Source organism: Oncorhynchus keta, unplaced genomic scaffold (genome assembly GCF_023373465.1).
Source record: "Oncorhynchus keta strain PuntledgeMale-10-30-2019 unplaced genomic scaffold, Oket_V2 Un_contig_19499_pilon_pilon, whole genome shotgun sequence".
Taxonomy (NCBI): domain Eukaryota; kingdom Metazoa; phylum Chordata; class Actinopteri; order Salmoniformes; family Salmonidae; genus Oncorhynchus; species Oncorhynchus keta.
Window position 1 is genome coordinate 39,147 of NW_026281510.1, and position 9,351 is coordinate 48,497.

Sequence of the window (9,351 nt, forward strand, 5' to 3'; positions counted from 1 at the left end):
TGTCTCAAAAGTGTCTTCAACCTGACTGATGACTGAATGTAATGGATAACAACACCGTGAGACATTGCTTTTTGATATCAGTATGAAAGCAATTAGTTGGGAAATGGGAGATTTTCAAAGGAGCCTCTGGGCAGGAAGAAAGAGAGTGATGTTTGATATTAGGTTTGTTGCCAAGCAACTCCCAACCTTTACATTTCAACTGAAGCTCTGCTAAGGACATTGTTAAGGTAAACCATCCAAGGGTAAATGCTCTGGAAAGAATTGCTGTAGTTTATAGGGAATAGGGTGCCATTTGGGATTCACATATTGTTGACTGGTCTGTGTCTATACTATCTATGTAATGCTTGTATTGGGGAGGAGAGGTAAGGTAGTCAGTAGCCAGCAGAAGATGGGTAGAGAGGAGGAGTGAAGGGTCTGAGTGACAGAGGAGAAAGAGAAGACGTCATTTTGTGGCGAGTGCCCCTTCACCTCATTACTGTGTTAACCAACCTGCTCTCTCTCCTTTTCTCTTCACTTTTACCCCCTCCTTCCTTCCTTCTCTCTCTCACTCTCTTTTTCTCTCTCATTGATGTCCTGTGGTTTCTCACCTGTCAGCCTGTTGCCTTCCACAGCAGGAATCCCTCGGGCTGTAGACCAGACTTCTCTCTGCCTCCTCTCTGTCCTCACCCCACCATCCACTTCATGTAGCAGTAATACAGCCCACCACTGGATCTTCGAACCTTACAATCTTTTTAAAAAAGGTTCCAAAAGGGTTCTTTGGCTGTCCCCATAGGAGAACCCTTTTTGGTTCCAGGTAGAACCCTTTATGGTTCTAGGTAGGACCCTTTCCATCGAGGGTTCTACATGAAACTCAAAAGGGTTCTACCTGGAACCAAAATGTGATCTTCAAAGGGTTATCCTATGGGGACAGCCAAAGAACCCTTTTAGGTCCTAGAAAGCACGTTTTTCTAAGAGTGTAGAGAGCCATCACATTCTCTTGAGTCACTGATGTAATATAGTGGTCATTTGTGGTGCTGTCTGCCAGTATGATGCATTTTACCAAAAGTTAGTTTTGGGAAAGAGTTTTCCTTTAAGTGCCTACAGTGTCTATGTGTTTTTTATTTTCTTAGTTGGACGGTTTGTGTATTATAGATACAGGCTACATTCTACAGGACATGATGTATTATAGATACAGGCTACATTCTACAGGACATGATGTATTATAGATACAGGCTACATTCTACAGGACATGATGTATTATAGATACAGGCTACATTCTATAGGACATGATGTATTATAGATACAGGCTACATTCTACAGGACATGATGTATTATAGATACAGGCTACATTCTACAGGACATGATGTATTATAGATACAGGCTACATTCTACAGGACATGATGTATTATAGATACAGGCTACATTCTACAGGACATGATGTATTATAGATACAGGCTACATTCTACAGGACATGATGTATTATAGATACAGGCTACATTCTACAGGACATGATGTATTATAGATACAGGCTACATTCTACAGGACATGATGTATTATAGATACAGGCTACATTCTACAGGACATGATGTATTATAGATACAGGCTACATTCTAGGACAGGACATGATGTATTATAGATACAGGCTACATTCTACAGGACATGATGTATTCTACAGGACATATAGATACAGGCTACATTCTACAGGACATGATGTATTATAGATACAGGCTACATTCTACAGGACATGATGTATTATAGATACAGGCTACATTCTACAGGACATGATGTATTATAGATACAGGCTACATTCATGATGTATTATAGATACAGACATGATGTATTATAGATACAGGCTACATTCTACAGGACATGATGTATTATAGATACAGGCTACATTCTACAGGACATGATGTATTATAGATACAGGCTACATTCTACAGGACATGATGTATTATAGATACAGGCTACATTCTACAGGACATGATGTATTATAGATACAGGCTACATTCTACAGGACATGATGTATTATAGATACAGGCTACATTCTACAGGACATGATGTATTATAGATACAGGCTACATTCTACAGGACATGATGTATTATAGATACAGGCTACATTCTACAGGACATGATGTATTATAGATACAGGCTACATTCTACAGGACATGATGTATTATAGATACAGGCTACATTCTACAGGACATGATGTATTATAGAGACATGATGTATTATAGATACAGGCTACATTCTACAGGACATGATGTATTATAGATACAGGCTACATTCTACAGGACATGATGTATTATAGATACAGGCTACATTCTACAGGACATGATGTATTATAGATACAGGCTACATTCTACAGGACATGATGTATTATAGATACAGGCTACATTCTACAGGACATGATGTATTATAGATACAGGCTACATTCTACAGGACATGATGTATTATAGATACAGGCTACATTCTACAGGACATGATGTATTATAGATACAGGCTACATTCTACAGGACATGATGTATATTATAGATACAGGCTACATTCTACAGGACATGATGTATTATAGATACAGGCTACATTCTACAGGACATGATGTATTATAGATACAGGCTACATTCTACAGGACATGATGTATTATAGATACAGGCTGATGTATTATAGATACAGGCTACATTCTACAGGACATGATGTATTATAGATACAGGCTACATTCTACAGGACATGATGTATTATAGATACAGGCTACATTCTACAGGACATGATGTATTATGATGTATTATAGATACAGGCTACATTCTACAGGACATGATGTATTATAGATACAGGCTACATTCTACAGGACATGATGTATTATAGATACAGGCTACATTCTACAGGACATGATGTATTATAGATACAGGCTACATTCTACAGGACATGATGTATTATAGATACAGGCTACATTCTACAGGACATGATGTATTATAGATACAGGCTACATTCTACAGGACATGATGTATTATAGATACAGGCTACATTCTACAGGACATGATGTATTATAGATACAGGCTACATTCTACAGGACATGATGTATTATAGATACAGGCTACATGACATGATGTATTATAGATACAGGCTACATTCTACAGGACATGATGTATTATAGATACAGGCTACATTCTACAGGACATGATGTATTATAGATACAGGCTACATTCTACAGGACATGTATTATAGATGTATTATAGATACAGGCTACATTCTACAGGCTACATTCTACAGGACATGATGTATTATGATGTACATTCTATAGATACAGGCTACATTCTACAGGACATGATGTATTATAGATACAGGCTACATTCTACAGGACATGATGTATTATAGATACAGGCTACATTCTACAGGACATGATGTATTATAGATACAGGCTACATTCTACAGGACATGATGTATTATAGATACAGGCTACATTCTACAGGACATGATGTATTATAGATACAGGCTACATTCTACAGGACATGATGTATTATAGATACAGGCTACATTCTACAGGACATGATGTATTATAGATACAGGCTACATTCTACAGGACATGATGTATTATAGATACAGGCTACATTCTACAGGACATGATGTATTATAGATACAGGCTACATTCTACAGGACATGTATTATTACAGGCTACAGGACATGATGTATTATAGATACAGGCTACATTCTACAGGACATGATGTATTATAGATACAGGCTACATTCTACAGGACATGATGTATTATAGATACAGGCTACATTCTACAGGACATGATGTATTATAGATACAGGCTACATTCTACAGGACATGATGTATTATAGATACAGGCTACATTCTACAGGACATGATGTATTATAGATACAGGCATTATACAGGACATGATGTTTGTGTATTATAGATACAGGCTACATTCTACAGGACATGATGTATTATAGATACAGGCTACATTCTACAGGACATGATGTATTATAGATACAGGCTACATACAGGACATTCTACAGGACATGATGTATTATAGATACAGGCTACATTCTACAGGACATGATGTATTATAGATACAGGCTACATTCTACAGGACATGATGTATTATAGATACAGGCTACATTCTACAGGACATGATGTATTATAGATACAGGCTACATTCTACAGGACATGATGTATTATAGACATGATACAGGACATGATGTATTATTGATTGCTTCATTCAGGTTCATTATTCATTTTCTGACAAAGTGAGTCATCACCCGTATAGAAATACCTGCCATGCTGCGCTACTATACAATTTACAACACAAAACCCTCAGGCTAAGCCAGATATATATTTAAAACCTGTTATATTGCTGTATCTTCTGCCTTAAAGCTATCTCATTCTCCTTTATCCAGTCCAAGCTGTGGCAGGTTAACATGCCACCTTGTACATGATGTTTTAATGCAGCAGTTTTATTGATTTGGTAAACTGTAGCTGTCAGTAAAGTATGAAGACTCATGAAAACTTTATTTCACATTATAGCAGTAGATAGACTGACCTTTCTCAATTTAGTCTTTCCAAATTAACCTTCACCTAATTTAGCCTGCTCTTTGTGATGGAAAATTGCAAAACAATATTCATATCACTATGGTGATGTGTAACAAAAGTCTTTAATCTATTATAAAATGCAAGCTATATTTTGTTGTGGATAATGGATAACTCAATCCCAAAGATTTAGGCAGAGACTATTTAAGGTATAATATACAAATATTTAATACAAGCAGCTATGAGGGAGATCTGTCTGATTTACAGTCAGGGAAGAACTCACTAGGGAGATGGTCCCTCATATAGAGGAGGGCTGAAAATACAATCATGTTGTTTACACAACAGTTATTTTATAGGAGCAACAGTTCCAGAACACAATGGCCTTGTGTTAGGGTGCAGACATGACAGGAGTCTATGAAAAGCAGAACATCACAGTTCAACACAGAAGAGAACAGCTCAGCCCACAACTATAACGGCTGTATAACACATGTCAGGTTACCCTATTACAGCTAAACAGGACTTGCACCTGGCTCTATCTGACTTTAACAAGGGGCCCCGGGGCTAATTTATCATCAGACATGTTACTATACTCTGCGCTGCTCTCTCGCTGCTCTCCCGCTCAATGAAAGTTTATTAACAATTTACAGGCCGTAGTCTCTGGACACTCCTCTTGCTCCGTGAAGACGGATCCAACCCGAGGTCTTCTCCTGCTATCTCCTTTACCCTCTCTACTAATGAGCTGCAGTGTGTTCCTAGCATTGTGAATAATATATCACACTAAAATAAAGACCTTGCTACTCCACCACTGTTGCTTTGTCTTGGATGGCACGGTAGTGAGTGTCTGTGTAAGTAGCTGTAACAGAGGATGGCACGGTAGTGAGTCTCTGTGTAAGTAGCTGTAACAGAGGATGGCACGGTAGTGAGTCTCTGTGTAAGTAGCTGTAACAGAGGATGGCACGGTAGTGAGTCTCTGTGTAAGTAGCTGTAACAGAGGATGGCACGGCAGTGAGTCTCTGTGTAAGTAGCTGTAACAGAGGATGGCACGGTAGTGAGTCTCTGTGTAAGTAGCTGTAACAGAGGATGGTACGGTAGTGAGTCTCTGTGTAAGTAGCTGTAACAGAGGATGGCACGGTAGTGAGTCTCTGTGTAAGTAGCTGTAACAGAGGATGGTACGGTAGTGAGTCTCTGTGTAAGTAGCTGTAACAGAGGATGGCACGGTAGTGAGTCTCTGTGTAAGTAGCTGTAACAGAGGATGGTACGGTAGTGAGTCTCTGTGTAAGTAGCTGTAACAGAGGATGGTACGGTAGTGAGTCTCTGTGTAAGTAGCTGTAACAGAGGATGAGTCTCACAGAGGATGGTATTATAGATACAGGCTACATTATACAGTGAGTCTCTGTGTAAGTAGCTGTAACAGAGGATGGCATGGTAGTGAGTCTCTGTGTAAGTAGCTGTAACAGAGGATGGCACGGTAGTGAGTCTGTCTGTGTAAGTAGCTGTAACAGAGGATGGCACGGTAGTGAGTCTCTGTGTAAGTAGCTGTAACAGAGGATGGCACGGCAGTGAGTCTCTGTGTAAGTAGCTGTAACAGAGGATGGCACGGTATAGATACAGTGAGTGTCTGTGTAAGTAGCTGTAACAGAGGATGGTAAGTGAGTGTCTGTAACAGAGGATGGCACGGTAGTGAGTCTCTGTGTAAGTAGCTGTAACAGAGGATGGCACGCAGTGAGTCTCTGTGAGTGATCTGTGTAAGTAGCTGTAACAGAGGATGGCTACAGTGACTGTGTAAGTAGTGAGTCTGTCTGTGTAAGTAGCTGTAACAGAGGATGGCACAGCAGTGAGTCTGTCTGTGTAAGTAGCTGTAACAGAGGATGGCACGGCAGTGAGTCTGTCTGTGTAAGTAGCTGTAACAGAGGATGGCACGGTAGTGAGTCTCTGTGTAAGTAGCTGTAACAGAGGATGGCACGGCAGTGAGTCTGTCTGTGTAAGTAGCTGTAACAGAGGATGGCACGGTAGTGAGTCTCTGTGTAAGTAGCTGTAACAGAGGATGGCACGGTAGTGAGTCTCTGTGTGTAGCTGTAACAGAGGATAGTGAGTCTGTCTGTGTAGCTGTAACAGAGGATGGCACGGTAGTGAGTCTCTGTGTAAGTAGCTGTAACAGAGGATGGCAGAGTGATCTGTGTAAGTACTGTACAGAGGAGTGAGTCTCTGTGTAAGTAGCTGTAACAGAGGATGGCACGTCTCTGTGTAAGTAGTGAGTCGGTAGTGAGTCTGTGTAAGTAGCTGTAACAGAGGATGGCACGGTAGTGAGTGTCTGTGTAAGTAGCTGTAACAGAGGATGGCACTGCAGTGAGTCTCTGTGTAAGTAGCTGTAACAGAGGATGGCACGGTAGTGAGTCTGTCTGTGTAAGTAGCTGTAACAGAGGACAGAGGAGTCTCTGTGTAAGTAGCTGTAACAGAGGTAGTGAGTCTCTGTGTAAGTAGCTGTAACAGAGGATGGCACGGTAGTGAGTCTGTCTGTGTAAGTAGCTGTAACAGAGGATGGCACGGTAGTGAGTCTCTGTGTAAGTAGCTGTAACAGAGGATGGCACGGTAGTGAGTCTGTCTGTGTAAGTAGCTGTAACAGAGGATGGCACGGTAGTGAGTGTCTGTGTAAGTAGCTGTAACAGAGGATGGCATTATACGGACATAGTGACTGCAGTGAGTCTCTGTGTAAGTAGCTGTAACAGAGGATGGCACGGTAGTGAGTGTCTGTGTAAGTAGTGAGGTCTGTCTGTGTAAGTAGCTGTAACAGAGGATGGCACGGTAGTGAGTGTCTGTGTAAGTAGCTGTAACAGAGGATGGCATTATAGTGAGGCAGTGAGTCTGTCTGTGTAAGTAGCTGTAACAGAGGATGGCACGGACAGTGAGTCTGTCTGTGTAAGTAGCTGTAACAGAGGATGGCACGGTAGTGAGTCTGTCTGTGTAAGTAGCTGTAACAGAGGATGGCACTGCAGTGAGTCTGTCTGTGTAAGTAGCTGTAACAGAGGATGGCACGGCAGTGAGTCTGTCTGTGTAAGTAGCTGTAACAGAGGATGGGACGGTAGTGAGTCTGTCTGTGTAAGTAGCTGTAACAGAGGATGGCACGGTAGTGAGTCTGTCTGTGTAAGTAGCTGTAACAGAGGATGGCACGGTAGTGAGTCTGTCTGTGTAAGTAGCTGTAACAGAGGATGGCACTGCAGTGAGTCTGTCTGTGTAAGTAGCTGTAACAGAGGATGGCACGGCAGTGAGTGTGTCTGTGTAAGTAGCTGTAACAGAGGATGGCACAGTAGTGAGTCTGTCTAAATCAAATCCAATTTTATTTGTCACATACACATGGTCAGTAGATGTTAATGCAAATGTAGCGGAATGTTTGTGCTTCTAGTTCCGACCATGCAGTAATATCTAACAAGTAATCTAACAATTTCACAACAATTGCCTTACACACACAAGTGTAAAGGAATGAATAAGAATATGTACATAAAGATATATGAATGAGCGATGGCCGAACGGCATAGGCAAGATGCAGTAGATGGTATAGAGTACAGTATATACATATGAGATGAGTAATGTAGGATATGTAGACATTATATAAAGTGGCATTGTTTAAAGTGACTAGTGATACATTTACTACATCAATTGTTCATTATTAAAGTGACTAGAGATGAATCAGTATGTTTGGAAGCAGCCACTCAAAGTTAGTGATGGCTGTTTAACAGTCTGATGGCCTTGAGATAGAAGCTGTTTTTCAGTCTCTCAGTCCCTGCTTTGATGCACCTGTACTGACCTCGCCTTCTGGATGATAGCGGGGTGAACAGGCAGTGGCTCGGGTGGTTGTTGTCCTTGATGATCTTTTTGGCCTTCCTGTGACATCGGGTGGTGTAGGCGTCCTGGAGGGCAGGTAGTTTGCCCCCGGTGATGCGTTGTGCCGTACCACGCGGTGAAACGTTTGGGAGTGTTTTTGGTGACAAGCCGAATTTCTTCAGCCTCCTGAGGTTGAAGAGGCGCTGCTGCGCCTTCTTCACCACGCTGTCTGTGTGGGTGGATCATTTAGTTTGTCCGTGATGTGTACGCCGAGGAACTTAAAACTTTCCACCTTCCCCACTACTGTCCCGTTGATGTGGATAGGGGGGTGCTCCCTCTGCTGTTTCCTGAAGTCCACAATCATCTCCTTTGTTTTGTTGACGTTGAGTGTGAGGTTACTTTCCTGACACCACACTCCGAGGGCCCTCACCTCCTCCCTGTAGGCCGTCTGTAACAGAGGATGGGACGGTAGTCGTTGTTGGTAATCAAGCCTACCACTGTAGAGTCGCCTGCAAACTTGATGATTGAGTTGGAGGCATGCATGGCCACGCAGAGTCATGGGTGAACAGGGAGATCAGGAGAGGGCTGAGAATGCACCCTTGTGGGGCCCCAGTGTTGAGGATCCGCGGGGTGGAGATATTGTTTCCTACCCTCACCACCTGGGGCGGCCCGTCAGGAAGTCCAGGACCCAGTTGCACAGGGCGGGGTCAAGACCCGGGGTCTCGAGCTTAATGACAAGTTTGGAGGGTACTATGGTGTTAAATGCTGAGCTGTAGTCGATGAACAGCATTCTTACATAGGTATTCCGCTTGTCCAGAAGGGTTAGGGCAGTGTGCAGTGTGATTGCGATTGCATCGTCTGTGGACCTATTGGGGCGGTAAGCATATTGGAGTGGGTCTAGGGTGTCAGGTAGGGTGGAGGTGATATGGTCCTTGACTGGTCTCTCAAAGCACTTCATGATGACGTCGCCTCTTGGGAATTGAGGCTGGCCAGGACAGATAGTCATTTAAAAGTGAGTGCTACAG